The sequence below is a fragment of the Hoplias malabaricus genome, chromosome 6 (genome assembly GCF_029633855.1).
Source record: "Hoplias malabaricus isolate fHopMal1 chromosome 6, fHopMal1.hap1, whole genome shotgun sequence".
NCBI classification, from domain to species: domain Eukaryota; kingdom Metazoa; phylum Chordata; class Actinopteri; order Characiformes; family Erythrinidae; genus Hoplias; species Hoplias malabaricus.
The window spans coordinates 20,808,382-20,830,872 of NC_089805.1; the positions used below are offsets into that span (position 1 = coordinate 20,808,382).

General features: G+C 41.0%; 4 non-coding genes across 4 annotated transcripts; 3 read left to right on the top strand and 1 right to left on the bottom strand.

The window, feature by feature from the left end:
- The first annotated feature begins 17,809 nt into the window (after nucleotides 1-17,809).
- On the top strand, nucleotides 17,810-17,881 carry trnac-gca (transfer RNA cysteine (anticodon GCA)). Its single transcript has one exon. It is a non-coding gene; the product is annotated as a tRNA-Cys (tRNA).
- A 3,048-nt stretch (nucleotides 17,882-20,929) lies between these two features.
- On the top strand, nucleotides 20,930-21,001 carry trnac-gca (transfer RNA cysteine (anticodon GCA)). The gene has a single exon. It is a non-coding gene; the product is annotated as a tRNA-Cys (tRNA).
- A 968-nt stretch (nucleotides 21,002-21,969) lies between these two features.
- trnac-gca (transfer RNA cysteine (anticodon GCA)) lies at nucleotides 21,970-22,041 on the top strand. The gene has a single exon. It is a non-coding gene; the product is annotated as a tRNA-Cys (tRNA).
- A 141-nt stretch (nucleotides 22,042-22,182) lies between these two features.
- trnam-cau (transfer RNA methionine (anticodon CAU)) lies at nucleotides 22,183-22,254 on the bottom strand. The gene has a single exon. It is a non-coding gene; the product is annotated as a tRNA-Met (tRNA).
- Nucleotides 22,255-22,491: the final 237 nt, after the last annotated feature.

The following is a 22,491-nucleotide window of genomic DNA, read 5'->3' on the forward strand; positions in this document are numbered from 1 at the left end:
TATGTATTAATAATTTATTAATAATAAGAAGAAGAATCAAATGTATTAATAATTAAAATGTGTACTTCTACTTTTAGTTTACATAACTTATTACTAATTGTTTATGACTTTGTTTTCAACCTGAATTGACACATTTCACTGATTACATGTAATCCCTTTTTAAGTGAGTTTGTGGGTGTAGCTATTCAGTGACTACATCTGAGAAACACTGGTCTAGTTTGCTAATGTCATATATGACACCTGGGAGTTTTTTTATAGATACTCAAAACGTGTATGAAAATAAAATCAAAGTTAATTTTTTTGATATCTCATGAACTAGGTTTTCGCAGGCCTTGAAAAATGAAATGTTTAGATATAGAAATGTTGCCCAAGTTGGTATTATTGTTGGATAATAATTTTTAATGAGCTATCACATAAAAACAAGCAATTAATTAATTTAATGTATTTGCTTTCTGTTTCAGCTTCATAAGTGGCACACACTGGGCTACTATCCATTGCTTCTAATTGGCCACAGAAAGAAGAACACAGTAGGGTACACAGCTGACATGATTTGTCCACAAAAGTAGGAAACGGAGCAGGAGAAAGCAACATTGGCTATGATCAAGAACCTATATTCAGGCCTTTTAAAGTGAATAATACTTTTTTATTGTTTTTATACATATTTATCCTTTGTCTTACCTCAAAGAAAGTAAATCACCACAAATGATGTGATTTGTGATCATAGTGTAGTGGTGATAAATGTGTGGAAATGTTTTACTGTGTTTATCTGCATGTGGCTCATCTAGTTTTGGAGTCAGCCCAGGCCCCCAGCTTTTTGATTCCAGAAGTGAGCTGCGTGAAAACTAGAGGGCTATTGTAGAGAAATCTGAAGTCCAATTATTAAGACTCAAGCCTGAAATGTGGCAAAAGGATGAAAAAGGATGAAAAGTTCAAGGGGGCCGAATACTTTCGCAAGGCACTGTATAGGGCTATATAGCATCATGGAAGTTCCTCTATTTGAAGTTTGATATCATAACTGTAGCACAACCCTTTTACCCAAACCCTTTATAGCACATTCTTCATCAATCTGAAGAACGATTTCACAATGCAAAGAACCCATTAATCAGACAAAGTGTTCTTTAAATGTGTTCAAGGTTTTATGTAGAACCGTATTTTGCTGAAGAACTTTTGACAAACCATTATTTAAATGTGTAATGTAAAATATATTTGTAAATTGGTCTGTATAATTAGAATGTAATATTATAATAGTTGTTGTTTATTTATTTACTATTTCTGTTTTTTCCTCCTGCCCCCAACAGTTTCTATTTCTTCTCAGAGACCTGGAGCATCTACCCTGAACACTGCACCCTCCACACAGTCTCTGTCCTCCCTGAACACTGCACCCTCCACACAGTCTCTGTCCACCCCGAACACTGCACCCTCCACACAGTCTCTGTCCCCCCCGAACACTGCACCCTCCACACAGTCTCTGTCCCCCCCGAACACTGCACCCTCAGTGCAGTTATGAAATCCATAACTATATCCACAAATATATTTCATTGTACAAGGCTTATTTGGGATTTCCATCCATTATCTGTAACCGCTTATCCAATTTAGGGTCGCAGGGGGTCCAGAGCCTACCTGGAATCATCGGGCGCAAGGCGGGAATACACCCTGGAGGGGACACCAGTCCTTCACAGGGCAACACAGACACACACACACGGACACTTTCGAGTCGCCAATCCACCTGCAACGTGTGTTTTTGGACTGTGGGAGGAAACCGGAGCACCCGGAGGAAACCCACGCGGACAACACACCAACTCCTCACAGACAGTCACCCGGAGCGGGAATCGAACCCACAACCTCCAGGTTCCTGGAGCTGTGTGACTGCGACACTACCTGCTGCGCCACCGTGCCGCCCTTATTTGGGATTTTATTCTATTTATTATATGTAAATGCAAATCCTTTGTAGCGAGTGACTGCCCGAAGTCTGGAACCCATAGACAACTAAATGTTGAGTTTACTCCCTTAAGATGATTTGTCAGGCCTTTATTGCAGTTGCCATCATTTCTTGCTTCATTGTTTGAGTCTGCTTTCTGTTATGTCTTCTGTAACTGAAAAGCATGCTTTAGGTCAGATGACTGACTCAGCCGTCAAAGAACATGGCATTACCTCATGAAGGGTTTGGGTCAGTTTTGCATCATGTTTTGGGTCATTATACGTCTGTACTAAGAAGCACTGTCCTATCAGTCTTGGAGCATTTAACTGAATCTGAGCAAAATATATACACTTCAGAATTCATTGCAGAATTCATTCTCTGTCAGTCACTTCAACAAACGACAGAGAACAAGTTCTATTGGCAGTTATAGATACCCATGCCATAATACTTCACTATGCTTCACATATGTGGTATACTTTGGATCAAGAACCCTTACTTTCCTTCTCCATACTTGTCTCTTCACATCAACCATAGACCCTTTGTCTCCTTAATTAGTCATTCAATAGGGAATTGGACACACCTGCCCATGAAACTGCTTATCCTTTAACTATCCAAACTTTTCAGCCCGTGAATGTGGAGGGAAATGTAAAAAATGAAATTTCATGTAAATTTTCATAAAGGTGTAATTCTGTCACAGTTCCACTTATGTTTTCTATCAGGTATTGTAGCTTTACAGAAGCAGGTATTATACACCCTTGTATGTTTCTACAGAGCTCAGTATTTCTATTGGAAGGTAATTCATACTATCAAATTATGATTTTTTTCATACAGCATCTGGTAAGAGAGACACCACCTCTGAAAACAAATCAACACGCGTTTCAAATTTATTCTGTATTTATTTCAAAATTGTTTCTGTACATAAGTCCTTCTAGAAGGTTCCTCTTGTGGTAGGTAAACATGAAAGAGATAATTATATGTTCATACAAGCAGATTTAAGATAAAGAATAATGTCCACTGTATTAATTTATGTGTTAATGTAGGGTGACCAGATCTGAGATGGTGAAAAAGAGGACACGTGCCTCGGGGGGGGGGGGGGGGTCCTTTACACCTTTCTTTGCTACACACGGGAAAACATGGGAATTTCTTTTTTAATTCATCCAAGAACTTACATTTACGTTTCGGCATAGCTGCTCGAGATGAGGGTAGGTACTTCAGCTTTGTAAACAAGGACTACTGACGTGCAGACGGACCAATTAAATGTTCACAGAGAAGGTTATCGTCCAATAACGGTAGCGCTAAAGTCAGACCGTCCAATCAGAAGATTTTAGGCTACTTCACCACGCCCCCTTCTCAAGCAAACCAATCGGAGTAGGAGAGGGCGGGACTAGTTTGTGAATGAAACGCTTCTCTAAGTTCAATGTAAGCTCTAGAAAAACAAAATCCCGGACGTTTGTGAAATTCCGCCCGGACATTTTTTTAAGTCTAAAAAAGAGGACATGTCCGGGTAAAAGATGACGTCTGGCCACCCTAATTAATATAACTGATCACATCATAAAACAAAATAACTCAGAAAGTAAAAAGTAAAAGTAGTGTCTACCATGAATGTTTTTTTTTAGTTACCTCTCTATATTTTAGTTATGCACAAGCTGGCGTTAAACTAACATATTAATGTCAAAATAGATTTGCCAGACACTGTTGGGAGAGTCTGGTATCTTTCGACTGACACCCAAAACACCCAAGTCGCTATGTTGGCACGACATATAGGAGGAGTCTTTGATTCACGCCCGACCAGTACAAGAACCAGGACAAGACAATAGACGGAAGAGAGCCAATCAGATCCAGTCAGAATGCAGCTGGCAGAATCCTGACAGTGAAGTTAGATTAACGCACTGAAGTATGAGATGTGTGCGGAGCGTCTGTAGCTGAGACTATTACCAGGATAACAAAACCTAACAAAAATAAATAAATAAATAAATAAATTTCCCGTTTTTGAGTAATGTTATCTATGCAATATATACTGCTCTGTAGATTTTACTACTCCGTGTCCCCAATACATAAAATCCAGGTCATAAAGTGGTTGATTGGTCGATTTACTAAGCACATAAACTACATTGATAGAGGATTTTTTTTTTTACAGAAACCAGCATTTCTCAATTTACTATCAGCAAGGAACCAAAGTAATCATGGACGTAATTCCCATTTACTTAAAAAAAGTTACACTTGGCCATTTCATATTTATTGCGTACAGTGGCTTTTAAAATTCTAATAAAAAAATTTTAGACCACAGTGATTAACACTTCTGTACATTCTACCTAAGCCCAATTAAGTATATGCTGAAGTATTCATACTATACCTGTACTAAAGGACTCTACATGTAAGACAATAGATTGCAACTGCAAATTCCACATGTACAAAAATAGCACATTTTATTTCACTTTAAAATAAGGACATACAAACTGCTACTTAGTGATTACAAGTATTACATTCCCTGCTGCAACATTACCTGATCCAGCCCAGTAACTTATCATTTTTTTATTATTATTAGGCAAGGAGTAGTCAAAACACAGAAAAAAATCAACTCCTCAAATGTAAAGCAGGTGCTAGTACTTCTAATCAGACATTTGTTAGCAAATCTACTGTCTACACCAAAATATTAAGTCTGAAGGAAACAATATTGCTCTATATGTATTTTAGGAATTTACATAGACACACGCATGTTACGGGTAATGAAGGCCATGGAGGAGACTCTTGGTGGCGATAGATTTCCAGGATCAGAAATGGTTACCCAAGTAACAATGGATTACATGACAAAGCAAGGAAAATGCGTACTAATACCTGTATTAGGACTATTATTTAGAACATCTACTTCCTAATTTGCATAAACCTACTGATACATAAGGAAAGGAATTAAAAAAAGAGCTCTTCAAAGCACAACAGTTAGAAAAGTAATAACTACGTCTGCATTGGGTCAATGTATTGTTCTTAAGTGTATTAAAAAATGAACAAAGGCAGAGTTATGGTGTCCCTTCTGCTTCTACACATCATCCTCACTGTTGTCTGACTCTACACTTCCATCTTCATCCTCCAGCGCCACCTCCTGTTCAGCAAAAATAGTTGAGTCTCCTGCAACAATCTGGTTGTATGTTTGTTTGACTTCCGCTTGCAATGACTCTGCCTTTTCAAGTTTGCATAAAAGAGAAGCAAGCAGTCCTTGACATCCTTCCTTAGACAGCCCATCTGGAAAGCCTACAAGACACAAGAAACAGTCCTATCATGTATCAATCTATCTTTTTCATCATCTGTGATTTATCCCTCTTGACTCCATCTTAGAGAATGAAAGCCTTCATTATTTAAACCTGATTTATCAAAAATGTTTATACATGCTGATACTCACTTTCAATACAATCACTACTGGAAAATGATGACAACAACAAAAACAAGTGTCTCAGTCATTGACTGTTATTCATGTTGTGTAAAAAAACATTTTTGGTGTATGCTCCATTTAATGTTTCTTTAATCTTAAACAAATTATGATTTAATCAGTATGAATGCATAATATGCAGTGTGTGTAGTGTTTAGAGTCTGACAGTAATAAATGTGGAATGAATGGTATTCTGTAACTGACTGAATATAAAGCACCCACTGTAGCACAGTCCATTTCCACTGAACTTTATGCTAAAATAATAGCAAAACACGCTAAAAGAGACAGCTATTGTTATTTAATCTGATTAATTTTGGAGAAATACACAAAAGACATTATCCTGTACCAATTGGCCAGTGAACTGCTGACAAATTACACAACCTCATCTGATCAAATTAATCCAGCACCATAGTGAGTAGGCTACATGAAATGCTTAATTTGCCATTATGGATTTATAGATTTAGAAGTGCAGATTAATGGTATACATGTACAAGAAACAGCTTTACAATCAAATTTACTGAAAAATAATAACACTAAAAGATTAATAGCAACAATAGCACATGAATCGAAATTGCATATATACATATAAAAAATTTACCATTTTTGACCGGCCTATGGTTATTTGGAAAGAGTAATTCTTAGACATAACATTTTACAATGTTGCAGAGAAGTAAAATGAACCACAATTGTAAATACAGTAATTAATAACAATGTGTATTTAACAGTCTTACTGTCTTTCTTGAGATCATTGTTTGTTTGTTGAATTAGGAGTTTCAAACTCTGTGAAATTCCTCGAAGTTAGAGACAGTGTTGAGTCATTTCTTTTATCAGAATGCTCTCTTCTTTCTGAAGCTGACTGACAAGCATGACTTTGTCAAAAATATTTCTTTTACTGCTCAATCCAACAGTGTCTGTAACACAGCACACATGCAAACACACACACACACACACACACACACACACACACACAGGTCACTTTAATGAAAACATGTGCCCTGTAGGTATATTATATACAGTAGTATACCAAAATGTGGGCACCCTTAGACAAATATTTTTAAAAAATGTAAGAAATGCACAACCTTAACAGAAGGCACATGTCTACATACTAACAAACAATTATTTATTATTTAGTGAATGCAAATTGTAAAATGTGGCCTTTGCAAACATTATGGCACATTTTATAGTTTAGTTTTCCCCTATATGCTAAACAAGAAATGGAAATTGTGTAAATGTGAAAATGCCATGTTTAAAATTCATGTAGACTATTTTTTAAACTTTGTATAAAAAAAAGCAAAACATAATTTATAATTTAAACATCTGTGCAGTTTAGCTATCCTATATTCCTATGCTACCATTTCTGCAGTGAACACTAACAAAAGGACAACTGATAGCTCACAACTCACCAGTGTCAGTGATACTGTCAGTATTACTGTTGGATTGCTATTCAAACATGTGTCTACAGTATTTTAAACGCATGTAACTTAAGATGTATCCATAAATATCAAATGTTCATCAGGTCCAATTTACTACATAGGAGCCCTTTGTAGTTCATACATACCATTGGGTAACATCTCCCAAGGCCAGACCACATTTTCATCTGGATCACTTGCTGCAAGAACATCAATCTTTTCAGCATTAGGGACTGCAGAGTTGTATTGGTGTATGGCCCCCAGTAGCTTTGCCTTCACTTTGGAAAGATGCCTTCTCTTTTTTTGTCTTTGTTTGTTGCTGTCTAATGAATAGATACAAAGTCATGAGCAATAGAAACAATTCTACAATTATGAATTAATGTCAGATTAGCTGTTACTCATCCCAGGCACTTAGTTTAACTACAAGGTCATATTTTATTAATTTACTTCCATTACAAAATTTCCTAAAAGCTGAAGGACAACAAAACCATTGCCTCAAAGCTAGTAAACTCTGGCCTATCTGGCCTGTGGTGTTTGAAACACTTAACAGATTCACTTGTTTGATTTTATCCTTAAATTCCCACATTGTATTATGTCTGCATGTGGGTGTGCATGGATGTATCGACTGGAACTACCTTGCAAAAATATTTAGCAATCTATGCCATTCAAATATATATTTTGACAATCTGGAACTTAGCAAAGTGAAATTAATAGAACATGGGGTGAAAAGGTCAACATATCTTACAAAAACAATATTAACTTACTGATTGATTGCCACATTACCAGAGGTAAGACTTACAGCAATATGTTATGTGTATATGACAAAGGGGTTGCTTACCATTTTGTCTGTAGAGGTTGTGTTTCTTTTCAAGAAGATTTCCAAACAACCCCTCAATGATCTTCTGCAACTCCTGTGGACTGCCAGGAGTTGCATCTGTTACTGTTAAAACATTCAGAATTTCAAAAGTAACTTTAGTAAAACCTCTATATTTTAGACTGTCAGGAATCCAGTTTGTGATCCTCACCGGTTAGGGCCCACTGTTTGACATCTGCAACCCACTGATCCCGTAGTTCCACACTGCAGTTGATGTCCACCATAAAAGACTGCAAACTATCTGCCTCAGCCTTTGCTCTCTGCTTGGTCTAGAATTCACAGCCAAAACCACAAGCTTATAGAAACATGTCGGTGAGCAAATTTTATTGTAATTTATTTTTTTTTAAATACATTTCTGTATCTCTGTGACAATGCCCTGTGCAAGCTCTCAACTTTCCTGTAATTCCAGCCCATTGCTTGCAGTGTAATCATATCATTTCTTGCTGTAAAAATAATTACAAATTTCATTAATTAATTTAAATTAAAATAGATTGGGTACCTGCATTTCTTATGCAATTCACATTTTTATATTAAAAAAAAAATACTTAATTGGTAGCTACTGGTTAAACCAAATTCTGTGCTACTTAACAGCTTTTTTCAACAATATTATCTGAATTAGGCATGAAATAATGCAATGCTACATTTTACAAATAGTATAATTATAGTATATACATGAATACCTGCTTTTGTCATATATTTGGTAGTGAGAGCCACACGAGACAAGAAACTGTTGACTTGTTCAACCTCTTCTCCAATGGTGGTTCCGGACCCTTCTTGATTTCTTCCACCCCAAATAATCTAAACCATGGAGCAATGACTAATAACAATTAGTTTTTATATATAAATATACAGTACATGATTATGCTGTATAGCTTTTATTAGGTTGATATGAACAGTAAACAGAAACTGTGTAAATGTGAAGAAATTTATTTAATATGACACTTTTATAACTGCATACAAACCTCACACTTCCAGTCAGGAGCCTTTGCATGGAGTACAGATAGGAATGGCTTCATCCCAGTAAGTGAACTCAGCTCCGGAAAATGTCCTGTGACACGCTGGAGATAAGGCCAATACCTACACATTACATCTGTGCAAAAAAAGCTAACGTTTCTGGAAGATGCAAGCTCTTTCTGCAGAAACATTGGGTAGGCAAATATCTCTCCTCTGAACATGTTGAGGCCCTTGAGAAGCACACCATGCCTACAGACAGCCACCTCTATGCCTTCTTCATCTAATTTTGAGCCTGACCGCTGAAAACATTCCTTTGCTGCAGCCCAGGTGGATGTCCCACAAGTGGCACTACCTTGTGTCTAAAACCAATAAAAATGAAGGTTAGCCAGAAACTGCACTGATTATTCCAATGAAAAGAAGCCAAAATAAAAAACAAAGTACACATTGCTTATAATTACATGTGTTATTTTTGCTCTTATGTAGTCCACAAAAACTGACACATCCTCATCTTTTGCTAGGAAGACTCCTGCATAATGTGCCAGTTTATCAATACTAAGAGAAAAAGCACAAGTAAGAATGATTATTCATACAACAAAACCTATAAAACAAAATCTGTAATAAAATAAATAAATAAACCCACACAAACCCTTTTGATTTACGAAAACGATAATGTTTCCGGTTGCCATCAACACAGACAGCCAGCATGTCTGGAGTGCAAGCAGGACAAAAAAAATGTTCTTTTGCACATATTTTCTCTTTTTTAAACTGACTTTATGAATATTCTAAGAAACTTCTTTGAAAAGTATCAGGGCAAATCTTTCCAACCTGAAAAAACATGAGGCACATTAACTTGCACAGGATAACAACTTCTTGAATAGCTATATATATAAATAGTACAGTATTACAAAAATGGATTTACCCTCCCATAGTACAAGGACCTTTGTTCCAACATTCTCACAAAGGCCAGCCTAGACAATGCTGGAGTTGAAGTCTTCATTTCCTCATAAGATGAAAATACATCTGTGGCATATACTGTTTGGAAATTGACAGTAGCTGGCCAGTATCTGGCTAGGAGAAGGTCCTTCACCTCCGGTACCCAGCAGCTTTTGCAAAAGCTGCAACTCATACAAGGAAGTGAAAAATCATACCTCCCTGCAAACAAGGAGAAATCACAATTGTGATTCTGTAAAATAATGTTGTACATGGAACTTGACAAATGTGTGTATAAAATATTCTGATACCATTGATGGTGATCAAGATGATTGATCGTCCTGCACTGACAGTGATGTGTATGTGAATCTTCACATGTACAAATACGGCGTGGCACAGGTATAGGCAAGAGACATGCTGCAGAAGAGAATTATAACTTAATAAATTGTTCCTATTAAACATTAAATTAAATAAAATGTAAATTAAATCCAAACATGCCCGTCTCAACCATCTGGAATTATGGATAAAATACCACATGTTGTCCAGGGGCACACAGCAACAACCATGTACAAATGGATACATTGTAGTACATATGGTATTTTAGTAGACTGTTTATGTTTCTGGCATGAGAACTTGTCACATTTGTGTTTGTTAGCCCGCTTTCCAGTACCAGACCAATATCTAAGCTATAAGCAATATATGAAGAGAACAACAATTATGAAAAATAAATTTGTTCTTACCTTGTTCATGCAGAATAACACGGTCATTGTGAAGCTTCACAGCATATGATGTGGGAGGAATGGCCTGGTAAAAGCCTCTGATCTTAACTTCTTGATTGTGCATAACATACGTCTTGTGGACTGCTAAGTCACAGTCAGGACACAAGTAATAATTTGGTAAAGAGTCAGGACATCGAACGACAGACTCCTGCTCACCACAGTGACAGCACTTCTGCAGTGATGTGTTTTCAGCCACAAGCATGCCATCCAGAAGTATGGACCTAGAAGCATTCCATCTTTCCCTAGAAAAAGAATGTCTTAAACTCCAGTCAGAAGATGTTGAAGGTGCCTTCATGCTCTCTTCTACCTCTGGATTCATTGTTTCCAAGACTGTCTGCAGCTGTTGGAGGTGGACATCTTATATATATATATATATATATATATATATATATATATATATATATATATATATATATAAAGAAAAAAATACATACAAACAAACACACACAACAATATTTAGCAAGTTAAAAGAAGTGTAATTCAAATGTGATAACAAAAAAAGGAAACAGGATCTCATAAGAAGTTTTATTCCAAAATGATGTACTCTAAGAATTTCTAAGAATATTTTTGAAAGTGGTCTAAAATGAAACTAATTTTAAAACTGTTGGAAGATGAGAAAAACATACACACACACACAAAATGCTGACATATATAAAATACATGCTGAATATACATATATATATATATATATATATATATATATATATACACGTTATCTACTTGCCATGACTCGACAGGTCTTCTAGCATAATCTCTGCAGGCAGGGCATCTGCCATTGGTCTGGTAGATCCTAAAGCAATTGAAAAGCCAAGATTACTTTTTAAAAATCTAAATAAATAAGTTAATAAATAAATCTGTTCTTTTTTTAAACTATATTGTTTACAACACATTTGGTTTATTATTAGAACCAGTGTGTCTTGCATGAAATATGTGCAAAACCTCAAGCAAGCTTTATACAGATTAGTTAGTGAGGTGGTACTGCTTTTTTAAAAACTGGCCTTTTCAACTGGAATGAGAAAACCTCATACGCTGGGGCACTATTCGGTCACTGTTGTCCCTTTTTCGCCACTGGACATCTTTTGCAGTTTTCTTCTTTTTTTTCTGATGGGAAAATATTTGCCTCAATGTTAATTTTACAGTACAACCAGAGTATAGGTGTATATATGCCATAATCAGAGTTTGCAACTCAACAATTGTACATGAAGCATGCCAGCCATTCTCTTTCCTCGTTCCAGAAGTTCATTTAATTTTGCCAAGAAGTTAATTTCTTGTTTTCGTGCCATCCTCTCCAAATAACTTAATTAAATACATTTTTAGAAAAATACTTAGGTATGAAAGACTGCATTTCATCTTAATTTCACAAGATCTAAAAAGATGCACAGTAAGGGGTACTTTAAATCTTAACTTTGAGTTAACATACCTTACATAGCCCATAGCCAAAAAGGTTTTTTATTACAGATTTAAAATAAACCTGTGATATGTAATTTATATATAAAGATAAGTAATAATAATAATTAGAAATAACTGTTTAGGGCATAATGAATTCCATGATCTACACTGGTTTATGCTGGTGCTGGTTTGCTAAATCACGCAACATTGTCATTCTGTCCAGTAAAACAGCATCAAAAACACCGCATATAGCTATTGTTTATGCTTGTGACCAGCACTACGGTGTTCAGAATAGTAGCTAGCTAGCTGGCTAACATATGATAACTGGGAATGTTTACTTGCCTATAAACTCATAAAGAGATTTCATTATAAAAGCTGGAGATTTGGAAATAGCTGGATGTTTTACAGTTTATTAATACTAATACATGTTAGGCCAGCGAAAAATCAGTCAATTTGCATCACTGGGCATTTCATTAAGGGTCAGACAACTACTCGGCTACTCGCCATATGCTACGACAAAACATCTAAAAAGTAACGACATTCGAGGTATTAGTTGAGCTAAAGCTAAAGCTAGATGTTGAATGAACTCAAGGATGAAACCATTAGCTTATAAAAGATGCAAAACTATTACTTGTTTTACCGATGAATTTAGAAACCCACAAGTCAGCCTTCCAACTTCCAAAGGTAAAAGGAAGTCATCCTTTTACCTTTGAACCTTCACCAACAAATAATTAGCATCATGGCAACACCGGCACCATGTCCGTTGAGACCATCTGTTGTTCTGCTTGTAATATCGCATTTTGTCAATACATCCCAGGGGCGCACGGCAACAACTACAGTATAGTAGATATGGTCTTTTAGTAGACTGTTTACATTTCTGATGAGATACCTGGTTGGCTCAGTGGTAGAGCATTTGACTGCAGATCAAGAGGTCCCCAGTTCAAATCTGGATGCCCCCTCATGTAAAGATTCCATTGGGTAAGCTTGTCTTTTCACTGATGTGAGAGAGAAGGTCCTAGCAAGAGAGCTTGGCCTCCTTGTGCTGCCTAGTGTCCGAAAATGAACCGCACAAGGTTGTTGGGTATTGTTTTCTTCATTATTAGCAGAGGATGGTTTCGATCCATCGACCTCTGGGATACGGGCCCAGCACACTTCCGCTGCGCCTCTCTGCTAGCCATACACCCTAGATGGGACTCGAACCCACAATCCCTGGCTTAGGAGGCCAGTGCCTTATCCACTAGGTCACTGGAACTTGGAAAAAGCTCCTTATATTGATTCTCCTTGCCTATCTTGCCTTTGCATTCAGCGGTCAAATACAAAGGACTGCATCTGACAATCCTCACGTGTCCCAAAGTATTCTGCTCACAACGCACCCAGATTTTAGCACAGGATGTAATCATTCCTTCCATCTGGTGGTTATGGGCCCAGCACCCTTACGCTGAACAGCTCTGCTACTATCCTGCCCAGGCAGGGTTATGGACACCAAAATATCTTCTCACTGGTTCGTTAAGCTTGTAGTGCACATGGGAATCGCTGCCAGGAAAGGCTTGGCATCTTGGCTGTTTAGGGAAGGCTGTCTTCAGCTTCGACACTCTGCTTCCATGACAAAAGCAATCTAGAGGTAGGTCTATTTCTTATATCCATGTTTCCGCTGTTGAACTTTTCATACTTGATTATGATTGAAACACAGCGCTTCCAAGACATCAATGCTTATGGCGTAAAGCACTTCTGATGCGAATGTGTGTTCCATTCCTACAGACCGAAATGAAAAAGCTTTTGGCGGTGGTTGAAAAGATCCCCATTTCATGTCTGGGTGCCTCTCTGTGAAAACAGTTCAGATGCTCTTGACATCGGAAGTGGTGTTATCTTATGGATTGTCTCTTTGGCTTGTTGGTTTTCTAGAATTTCTTCCCAAGCTATGGCAGCAGGGGGTATAGCTCAGTGGTAGAGCATTTGATTGCAGATCAAGAGGTACCCAGTTCAAATCTGGGTGCCCCCTCATATAAAGATTGCATTGTTTAGGCCTGTCTTTTCACTGATGTGAGAGAGAAGGTCCTAGCAAGAGAGCTTGGCCTCCTTGTGCTGCCTAGTGTCCGAAAATCAACCGCACAAGGTTGTTGGCTTTTGTTTTCTTCATTATTAGCAGAGGATGGTTTCGATCCATCGACCTCTGGGTTATGGGCCCAGCACGCTTCCGCTGCGCCACTCTGCTAGCCATACACCCTAGATGGGACTCGAACCCACAATCCCTGGCTTAGGAGGCCAGTGCCTTATCCACTAGGTCACTGGAACTTGGAAAAAGCTCCTTATATTGATTCTCCTTGCCTATCTTGCCTTTGCATTCTGCGGTCAAATACAAAGGACTGCATCTGACAATCCTCACGTGTCCCAAAGTATTCTGCTCACAACGCACCCAGATTTTAGCACAGGATGTAATCATTCCTTCCATCTGGTGGTCATGGGCCCAGCACCCTTACGCTGAACAGCTCTGCTACTTTCCTGCCCAGGCAGGGTTATGGACACCAAAATATCTTCTCACTGGTTCGTTAAGCTTGTAGTGCACTTGGGAAACGCTGCCAGGAAAGGCTTGGCATCATGGCTGTTTAGGGGAGGCTGTCTTCAGCTTTGACACTCTGCTTCCATGACAAAAGCAATCTAGAGGTAATCCTATTTCTTATATCCATGTTTCCGCTGTTGAACTTTTCATACTTGATTATGATTGAAACACAGCGCTTCCAAGACATCAATGCTTATGGCGTAAAGCACTTTGAAACACAGCGCTTCCAAGACATCAATGCTTATGGCGTAAAGCACTTCTGATGCGAATGTGTGTTCCATTCCTACAGACCGAAATGAAAAAGCTTTTGGCGGTGGTTGAAAAGATCCCCATTTCATGTCTGGGTGCCTCTCTGTGAAAACAGTTCAGATGCTCTTGACATCGGAAGTGGTGTTATCTTATGGATTGTCTCTTTGGCTTGTTGGTTTTCTAGAATTTCTTCCCAAGCTATGGCAGCAGGGGGTATAGCTCAGTGGTAGAGCATTTGATTGCAGATCAAGAGGTACCCAGTTCAAATCTGGGTGCCCCCTCATATAAAGATTGCATTGTTTAGGCCTGTCTTTTCACTGATGTGAGAGAGAAGGTCCTAGCAAGAGAGCTTGGCCTCCTTGTGCTGCCTAGTGTCCGAAAATCAACCGCACAAGGTTGTTGGCTTTTGTTTTCTTCATTATTAGCAGAGGATGGTTTCGATCCATCGACCTCTGGGTTATGGGCCCAGCACGCTTCCGCTGCGCCACTCTGCTAGCCATACACCCTAGATGGGACTCGAACCCACAATCCCTGGCTTAGGAGGCCAGTGCCTTATCCACTAGGTCACTGGAACTTGGAAAAAGCTCCTTATATTGATTCTCCTTGCCTATCTTGCCTTTGCATTCTGCGGTCAAATACAAAGGACTGCATCTGACAATCCTCACGTGTCCCAAAGTATTCTGCTCACAACGCACCCAGATTTTAGCACAGGATGTAATCATTCCTTCCATCTGGTGGTCATGGGCCCAGCACCCTTACGCTGAACAGCTCTGCTACTTTCCTGCCCAGGCAGGGTTATGGACACCAAAATATCTTCTCACTGGTTCGTTAAGCTTGTAGTGCACTTGGGAAACGCTGCCAGGAAAGGCTTGGCATCATGGCTATTTAGGGGAGGCTGTCTTCAGCTTCGACACTCTGCTTCCATGACAAAAGCAATCTAGAGGTAATCCTATTTCTTATATCCATGTTTCCGCTGTTGAACTTTTCATACTTGATTATGATTGAAACACAGCGCTTCCAAGACATCAATGCTTATGGCGTAAAGCACTTCTGATGCGAATGTGTGTTCCATTCCTACAGACCGAAATGAAAAAGCTTTTGGCGGTGGTTGAAAAGATCCCCATTTCATGTCTGGGTGCCTCTCTGTGAAAACAGTTCAGATGCTCTTGACATCGGAAGTGGTGTTATCTTATCGATTGTCTCTTTGGCTTGTTGGTTTTCTAGAATTTCTTCCCAAGCTATGGCAGCAGGGGGTATATCTCAGTGGTAGAGCATTTGACTGCAGATCAAGAGGTCCCCAGTTCAAATCTGGGTGCCCCCTCATATAAAGTTTGCATTGTTTAGGCCTGTCTTTTCACTGATGTGAGAGAGAAGGTCCTAGCAAGAGAGCTTGGCCTCCTTGTGCTGCCTAGTGTCCGAAAATGAACCGCACAAGGTTGTTGGGTTTTGTTTTCTTCATTATTAGCAGAGGATGGTTTCGATCCATCGACCTCTGGGGTATGGGCCCAGCACGCTTCCGCTGCGCCACTCTGCTAGCCTTACACCCTAGATGGGACTCGAACCCACAATCCCTGGCTTAGGAGGCCAGTGCCTTATCCACTAGGTCACTGGAACTTGGAAAAAGCTCCTTATATTGATTCTCCTTGCCTATCTTGCCTTTGCATTCTGCGGTCAAATACAAAGGACTGCATCTGACAATCCTCACGTGTCCCAAAGTATTCTGCTCACAACGCACCCAGATTTTAGCACAGGATGTAATCATTCCTTCCATCTGGTGGTCATGGGCCCAGCACCCTTACGCTGAACAGCTCTGCTACTTTCCTGCCCAGGCAGGGTTATGGACACCAAAATATCTTCTCACTGGTTCGTTAAGCTTGTAGTGCACTTGGGAAACGCTGCCAGGAAAGGCTTGGCATCATGGCTGTTTAGGGGAGGCTGTCTTCAGCTTTGACACTCTGCTTCCATGACAAAAGCAATCTAGAGGTAGTCCTATTTCTTATATCCATGTTTCCGCTGTTGAACTTTTCATACTTGATTATGATTGAAACACAGCGCTTCCAAGACATCAATGCTTATGGCGTAAAGCACTTCTGATGCGAATGTGTGTTCCATTCCTACAGACCGAAATGAAAAAGCTTTTGGCGGTGGTTGAAAAGATCCCCATTTCATGTCTGGGTGCCTCTCTGTGAAAACAGTTCAGATGCTCTTGACATCGGAAGTGGTGTTATCTTATCGATTGTCTCTTTGGCTTGTTGGTTTTCTAGAATTTCTTCCCAAGCTATGGCAGCAGGGGGTATATCTCAGTGGTAGAGCATTTGACTGCAGATCAAGAGGTCCCCAGTTCAAATCTGGGTGCCCCCTCATATAAAGATTGCATTGTTTAGGCCTGTCTTTTCACTGATGTGAGAGAGAAGGTCCTAGCAAGAGAGCTTGGCCTCCTTGTGCTGCCTAGTGTCCGAAAATGAACCGCACAAGGTTGTTGGGCTTTGTTTTCTTCATTATTAGCAGAGGATTGTTTCGATCCATCGACCTCTGGGTTATGGGCCCAGCACGCTACCGCTGCGCCACTCTGCTAGCCATACACCCTAGATGGGACTCGAACCCACAATCCCTGGCTTAGGAGGCCAGTGCCTTATCCACTAGGTCACTGGAACTTGGAAAAAGCTCCTTGTATTGATTCTCCTTGCCTATCTTGCCTTTGCATTCTGCGGTCAAATACAAAGGACTGCATCTGACAATCCTCACGTGTCCCAAAGTATTCTGCTCACAACGCACCCAGATTTTAGCACAGGATGTAATCATTCCTTCCATCTGGTGGTCATGGGCCCAGCACCCTTACGCTGAACAGCTCTGCTACTTTCCTGCCCAGGCAGGGTTATGGACACCAAAATATCTTCTCACTGGTTCGTTAAGCTTGTAGTGCACTTGGGAAACGCTGCCAGGAAAGGCTTGGCATCATGGCTGTTTAGGGGAGGCTGTCTTCAGCTTTGACACTCTGCTTCCATGACAAAAGCAATCTAGAGGTAGTCCTATTTCTTATATCCATGTTTCCGCTGTTGAACTTTTCATACTTGATTATGATTGAAACACAGCGCTTCCAAGACATCAATGCTTATGGCGTAAAGCACTTCTGATGCGAATGTGTGTTCCATTCCTACAGACCGAAATGAAAAAGCTTTTGGCGGTGGTTGAAAAGATCCCCATTTCATGTCTGGGTGCCTCTCTGTGAAAACAGTTCAGATGCTCTTGACATCGGAAGTGGTGTTATCTTATCGATTGTCTCTTTGGCTTGTTGGTTTTCTAGAATTTCTTCCCAAGCTATGGCAGCAGGGGGTATAGCTCAGTGGTAGAGCATTTGACTGCAGATCAAGAGGTCCCCAGTTCAAATCTGGGTGCCCCCTCATATAAAGATTGCATTGTTTAGGCCTGTCTTTTCACTGATGTGAGAGAGAAGGTCCTAGCAAGAGAGCTTGGCCTCCTTGTGCTGCCTAGTATCCGAAAATGAACCGCACAAGGTTGTTGGGTTTTGTTTTCTTCATTATTAGCAGAGGATGGTTTCGATCCATCAACCTCTGGGTTATGGGCCCTGCACGCTTCCGCTGCACCACTCTGCTAGCCATGCACCCTAGATGGGACTCAAACCCACAATCCCTGGCTTAGGAGGCCAGTGCCTTATCCACTAGGTCACTGGAACTTGGAAAAAGCTCCTTATATTGATTCTCCTTGCCTATCTTGCCTTTGCATTCTGCGGTCAAATACAAAGGACTGCATCTGACAATCCTCACGTGTCCCAAAGTATTCTGCTCACAACGCACCCAGATTTTAGCACAGGATGTAATCATTCCTTCCATCTGGTGGTCATGGGCCCAGCACCCTTACGCTGAACAGCTCTGCTACTTACCTGCCCAGGCAGGGTTATGGACACCAAAATATCTTCTCACTGGTTCGTTAAGCTTGTAGTGCACTTGGGAAACGCTGCCAGGAAAGGCTTGACATCATGGCTGTTTAGGGGAGGCTGTCTTCAGCTTCGACACTCTGCTTCCATGACAAAAGCAATCTAGAGGTAGGCCTATTTCTTATATCCATGTTTCCGCTGTTGAACTTTTCATACTTGATTATGATTGAAACACAGCGCTTCCAAGACATCAATGCTTATGGCGTAAAGCACTTCTGATGCGAATGTGTGTTCCATTCCTACAGACCGAAATGAAAAAGCTTTTGGCAGTGGTTGAAAAGATCCCCATTTCATGTCTGGGTGCCTCTCTGTGAAAACAGTTCAGATGCTCTTGACATCGGAAGTGGTGTTATCTTATCGATTGTCTCTTTGGCTTGTTGGTTTTCTAGAATTTCTTCCCAAGCTATGGCAGCAGGGGGTATATCTCAGTGGTAGAGCATTTGACTGCAGATCAAGAGGTCCCCAGTTCAAATCTGGGTGCCCCCTCATATAAAGATTGCATTGTTTAGGCCTGTCTTTTCACTGATGTGAGAGAGAAGGTCCTAGCAAGAGAGCTTGGCCTCCTTGTGCTGCCTAGTGTCCGAAAATGAACCGCACAAGGTTGTTGGGCTTTGTTTTCTTCATTATTAGCAGAGGATGGTTTCGATCCATCGACCTCTGGGTTATGGGCCCAGCACGCTACCGCTGCGCCAATCTGCTAGCCATACACCCTAGATGGGACTCGAACCCACAATCCCTGGCTTAGGAGGCCAGTGCCTTATCCACTAGGTCACTGGAACTTGGAAAAAGCTCCTTATATTGATTCTCCTTGCCTATCTTGCCTTTGCATTCTGCGGTCAAATACAAAGGACTGCATCTGACAATCCTCACGTGTCCCAAAGTATTCTGCTCACAACGCACCCAGATTTTAGCACAGGATGTAATCATTCCTTCCATCTGGTGGTCATGGGCCCAGCACCCTTACGCTGAACAGCTCTGCTACTTACCTGCCCAGGCAGGGTTATGGACACCAAAATATCTTCTCACTGGTTCGTTAAGCTTGTAGTGCACTTGGGAAACGCTGCCAGGAAAGGCTTGACATCATGGCTGTTTAGGGGAGGCTGTCTTCAGCTTCGACACTCTGCTTCCATGACAAAAGCAATCTAGAGGTAGGCCTATTTCTTATATCCATGTTTCCGCTGTTGAACTTTTCATACTTGATTATGATTGAAACACAGCGCTTCCAAGACATCAATGCTTATGGCGTAAAGCACTTCTGATGCGAATGTGTGTTCCATTCCTACAGACCGAAATGAAAAAGCTTTTGGCAGTGGTTGAAAAGATCCCCATTTCATGTCTGGGTGCCTCTCTGTGAAAACAGTTCAGATGCTCTTGACATCGGAAGTGGTGTTATCTTATCGATTGTCTCTTTGGCTTGTTGGTTTTCTAGAATTTCTTCCCAAGCTATGGCAGCAGGGGGTATATCTCAGTGGTAGAGCATTTGACTGCAGATCAAGAGGTCCCCAGTTCAAATCTGGGTGCCCCCTCATATAAAGATTGCATTGTTTAGGCCTGTCTTTTCACTGATGTGAGAGAGAAGGTCCTAGCAAGAGAGCTTGGCCTCCTTGTGCTGCCTAGTGTCCGAAAATGAACCGCACAAGGTTGTTGGGCTTTGTTTTCTTCATTATTAGCAGAGGATGGTTTCGATCCATCGACCTCTGGGTTATGGGCCCAGCACGCTACCGCTGCGCCAATCTGCTAGCCATACACCCTAGATGGGACTCGAACCCACAATCCCTGGCTTAGGAGGCCAGTGCCTTATCCACTAGGTCACTGGAACTTGGAAAAAGCTCCTTGTATTGATTCTCCTTGCCTATCTTGCCTTTGCATTCTGCGGTCAAATACAAAGGACTGCATCTGACAATCCTCACGTGTCCCAAATTATTCTGCTCACAACGCACCCAGATTTTAGCACAGGATGTAATCATTCCTTCCATCTGGTGGTCATGGGCCCAGCACCCTTACGCTGAACAGCTCTGCTACTTTCCTGCCCAGGCAGGGTTATGGACACCAAAATATCTTCTCACTGGTTCGTTAAGCTTGTAGTGCACTTGGGAAACGCTGCCAGGAAAGGCTTGGCATCATGGCTGTTTAGGGGAGGCTGTCTTCAGCTTTGACACTCTGCTTCCATGACAAAAGCAATCTAGAGGTAGTCCTATTTCTTATATCCATGTTTCCGCTGTTGAACTTTTCATACTTGATTATGATTGAAACACAGCGCTTCCAAGACATCAATGCTTATGGCGTAAAGCACTTCTGATGCGAATGTGTGTTCCATTCCTACAGACCGAAATGAAAAAGCTTTTGGCGGTGGTTGAAAAGATCCCCATTTCATGTCTGGGTGCCTCTCTGTGAAAACAGTTCAGATGCTCTTGACATCGGAAGTGGTGTTATCTTATCGATTGTCTCTTTGGCTTGTTGGTTTTCTAGAATTTCTTCCCAAGCTATGGCAGCAGGGGGTATAGCTCAGTGGTAGAGCATTTGACTGCAGATCAAGAGGTCCCCAGTTCAAATCTGGGTGCCCCCTCATTTAAAGATTGCATTGTTTAGGCCTGTCTTTTCACTGATGTGAGAGAGAAGGTCCTAGCAAGAGAGCTTGGCCTCCTTGTGCTGCCTAGTATCCGAAAATGAACCGCACAAGGTTGTTGGGTTTTGTTTTCTTCATTATTAGCAGAGGATGGTTTCGATCCATCGACCTCTGGGTTATGGGCCCAGCACGCTTCCGCTGCGCCACTCTGCTAGCCATGCACCCTAGATGGGACTCGAACCCACAATCCCAGGCTTAGGAGGCCAGTGCCTTATCCACTAGGTCACTGGAACTTGGAAAAAGCTCCTTATATTGATTCTCCTTGCCTATCTTGCCTTTGCATTCTGCGGTCAAATACAAAGGACTGCATCTGACAATCCTCACGTGTCCCAAAGTATTCTGCTCACAACGCACCCAGATTTTAGCACAGGATGTAATCATTCCTTCCATCTGGTGGTCATGGGCCCAGCACCCTTACGCTGAACAGCTCTGCTACTTTCCTGCCCAGGCAGGGTTATGGACACCAAAATATCTTCTCACTGGTTCGTTAAGCTTGTAGTGCACTTGGGAAACGCTGCCAGGAAAGGCTTGGCATCATGGCTGTTTAGGGGAGGCTGTCTTCAGCTTTGACACTCTGCTTCCATGACAAAAGCAATCTAGAGGTAGTCCTATTTCTTATATCCATGTTTCCGCTGTTGAACTTTTCATACTTGATTATGATTGAAACACAGCGCTTCCAAGACATCAATGCTTATGGCGTAAAGCACTTCTGATGCGAATGTGTGTTCCATTCCTACAGACCGAAATGAAAAAGCTTTTGGCGGTGGTTGAAAAGATCCCCATTTCATGTCTGGGTGCCTCTCTGTGAAAACAGTTCAGATGCTCTTGACATCGGAAGTGGTGTTATCTTATGGATTGTCTCTTTGGCTTGTTGGTTTTCTAGAATTTCTTCCCAAGCTATGGCAGCAGGGGGTATAGCTCAGTGGTAGAGCATTTGACTGCAGATCAAGAGGTCCCCAGTTCAAATCTGGGTGCCCCCTCATATAAAGATTGCATTGTTTAGGCCTGTCTTTTCACTGATGTGAGAGAGAAGGTCCTAGCAAGAGAGCTTGGCCTCCTTGTGCTGCCTAGTGTCCGAAAATGAACCGCACAAGGTTGTTGGGCTTTGTTTTCTTCATTATTAGCAGAGGATGGTTTCGATCCATCGACCTCTGGGTTATGGGCCCAGCACGCTACCGCTGCGCCACTCTGCTAGCCATACACCCTAGATGGGACTCGAACCCACAATCCCTGGCTTAGGAGGCCAGTGCCTTATCCACTAGGTCACTGGAACTTGGAAAAAGCTCCTTGTATTGATTCTCCTTGCCTATCTTGCCTTTGCATTCTGCGGTCAAATACAAAGGACTGCATCTGACAATCCTCACGTGTCCCAAAGTATTCTGCTCACAACGCACCCAGATTTTAGCACAGGATGTAATCATTCCTTCCAT